This window comes from Ixodes scapularis, unplaced genomic scaffold, assembly GCF_016920785.2.
Source record: "Ixodes scapularis isolate PalLabHiFi unplaced genomic scaffold, ASM1692078v2 PGA_scaffold0__279_contigs__length_252992795, whole genome shotgun sequence".
NCBI classification, from domain to species: Eukaryota; Metazoa; Arthropoda; class Arachnida; order Ixodida; family Ixodidae; genus Ixodes; species Ixodes scapularis.
The window spans coordinates 10199901-10202980 of NW_024609835.1; the positions used below are offsets into that span (position 1 = coordinate 10199901).

Here is a 3080-nt window from a genome sequence, read left to right on the forward strand (position 1 = left end):
ACGTCCTCTTTCTCGTTGATCGAACTTCTGAAAATGAAAACCGACGTCCGTACGGCGAGTGTATCGCGGTGCGGCGCGCGTACCCCGGGGGCCTCTCTGCGGGGACGTCGGACGTGCGACAGGGTCCTCGGCGTTAGCTCACCTTCCGGAAGCCGAAGAGGTATCCACGGTCGCCCGGTGGGTCCCGCTGCCGGTGGTGGTGGTGGCCGGACGCCGCTCGCCGCCGTTCGATCGCGTCGTCCCATATTCGCGGCCCGTCTGGCCGCGCAGGGCCGGAGGTGGCCCTTGGGCGCCACTCTCCCACCCTTCTCCTCCCGACCCTCTCCCGAGCTCATCCCTGCCATGGTCGGTGGCACGTGGCGCGGCAGCTCACGCGCGCGGAGACTGGGCCGGTGGCGCAGGAGGACGGGCAGGCTCTTTTGCCGCCGCAAACACCGCTAACGAAGCAACCTCAGCGCACACTCGTCGATCCTGATCTGTCCAGCGCAGTTCGCCTCCTTCCCGTCGTCGGAGTTTCTCCCTCTGCCCTTGTTACTTAACTCGTTTTATTGATTTTTTCTTCTCCGTCCGTTCTCCCACAGGTCGCTCGCTGTAGGTATGGAGACGGAATTTCGCTAAATGAGGGGGAAAGTCAGATTCCTGAGACAGTTCCTTTATTTTTGTTTCTTTCGGGGTGTTTCCTCCGTTGCAACTCTGATTCGAACGTCCTTGGCGTCCTGCCATTGCGAAGCGTCGCCGCGACTATTTTTGCCGGATAAAACACCCAGTACGACCCGTGCGTGTGAACGTGCGAGTGTTTTTTTCTTCTTTCTTCTTCATGGGTCTTTGTTTTCATTTTTCTCAGTGCGACGGTTCATTCACACAGGAGCGTTGACTGCGATCGACTACGCTGCCGGGATTCCGCCGCGATGGTATACAGCGAGTTATCACAGCAACCGAACGGCGCAATTCACTTCGTTCTTATGGTAACTGTAGTCACATCTCAACGTAAGCATTGTCTCAACGCAGTCCAGAGTCACTGTCTGAACGGGCTTGCATTCGCTCCGGTCTCCGTCTGCCCGGGGACGATCACGAAAGGAAGAAACGGTCACCGGAAGCACGTACTGGCATGCAATTCCGGCGGCTCGTCGGTATTCCGCGAAGCTCAGCCTGGACAAGATGTCTGGCTGCTCGCGACGTTGATCGCATATAGTATCGCTCCCGGCTTATCGTCCCGGCCAACTTTGAATCGACTGGGTGGCATCTTATCCACATTCGAGGTCTCGAGGTGAACGCGCGATCCAGAGGGAATGGCCGCATGGCCCGTATAGCAAACAGGTGGCACGCAGAGGCGACGTAGCCACATTGTTGGCCGTGGCACTGGAAGCCCGCATCCTCCTTAACGTCTATAACTGGCAGCTATAAATGCAGCTTTTGGAGCAGGCTTCTTCTCGTCACTGCTTTCCTGATAACAGGCTGGAGTCGTGGTCTATTGCAGCCGAAGCGCCGACAACGGTGTTCTTCCTCTCGCGGGCCGCCCGCGCCCTTCGCTGTGTGCGGGCCGGCGTAATGGAGGCTTGGAGTCTTCGCAGCTTGGCCGTCTCATGCCGTCGAAAGAAACCCGAAGGAATGCTCGCTTCGGGGAGCTCGCTTCTGGTATTTGGCTACATCTTCCCTTTTTAGGGGCGAAGCTCCTTAGGGTCTATCTAGCCTTGCCCGGCGTCCGTGATCACACCGATTGCCATCCCATCTGGCTTCTTAAAAAACGAAAAAAAAAATGTTTGCGCAGTCGACAGGATTCGAACCTGTGCGGGGAGACCCCAATGAATTTCGAGTCTATCGCCTTAACCACTCGGCCAAGACTGCGAGACGTGTAGGGGGCTCTGAGATGTGGTAGTAGCTCAAGAGCTGGGGATGTCATGAATGAAACCTTGCATGTAGCCGCTCAACGTCTATACAGGAGAGGGCGCTGCGGTCAAATGCGTATATAATCGCGTTACACTTCGCATGCATTGGCTCAACGTTTATAGACGAGAGGGCGCTGCGGTCAAATGCTCATCTGCGTATATAACCACCATCCATACCACACATTCTCTTTCTGACATGGACCGTTGACTTAAGCGGTGGAGATGCGTTCCCACGGCTTCTAGCGGATCCAAGCTGATCCGCTAGAAGAACCACTGGCTCTGCATTTCACGGACCATAAAGCAGTAACAATGAAGTCGAAACGCAACCCGAAACTCAGCACTACCTATGAGCAATAAAAAAAAATCAGCACCATCAGCACTACCTATGAACAAAATCAGTATCATCAGCACCACCAGCTTCGCCCCAATCAACATCATTCACCACGTGGAGATGCGGTCATTTCTTTTTTCACCGCCAGTTTAATGTTGAGGACGGTGACCTCGGGGTCGCATGAGCTTAAAATGGGTGTTGGTGGTTGCACAGAGGGGGCCGTGACCGGGTCCTGGCGTCGACGTTTGCTACGATTAAGCTCTTCGATCACCGCCCGATGCGCCCTCTCGTTACCGTCTATGTCCGCGTGACCAGGAATCCCCTTTACGCTTATAAAGAGTGGGTTCAGCTCGCGTCGTTTCAGTTCATGCGCTAACAGGAAGATCTCTCCGACTGCGGCGTGTGACTTGACTTGCGTGCTAACTTGGTTGCCCATGGGCGTCCGTGAAGACGCGGAATTTGTGAAATGCATCGCTTGATTACGCTGCCGCGTCTTTGATGGCGTTTACTCCGGCTTGCTGCGCGGATCCACATCGTCACAGTTCCTTGCTCTAGGTCACGAGTTTGTAATGCCACGCCGTCGTGGTTGCCACTCCCCCCTGAAACTCGGCGTCGCCGTATACTCGAAGCTCGTCGTCCCCGCCAAGACTTGAAAAGGAATCCGTTACAAGTAACGGATTACTTGTAATCCGTTACTTTTTCAAGTAATTTTGTAACTGCTACATTACTTTTTTTCGGAAGTAATTTGTAATGTAGTTTCGTTACAAAATATTGGTAAAGGATTACTTTAATTACTCGTTACTTCTTAAAAATATGAGCATAATACTGTAGCTGGAGCAATACGAGCAGAACATTCAGCAGCA

General features: G+C 54.0%; 1 non-coding gene across 1 annotated transcript; it reads right to left on the reverse strand.

Annotated features, from left to right (window-relative positions):
- Positions 1 to 1763: 1763 nt before the first annotated feature.
- Positions 1764 to 1845, reverse strand: Trnas-cga. Its single transcript has one exon. It is a non-coding gene; the product is annotated as a tRNA-Ser (tRNA).
- Positions 1846 to 3080: the final 1235 nt, after the last annotated feature.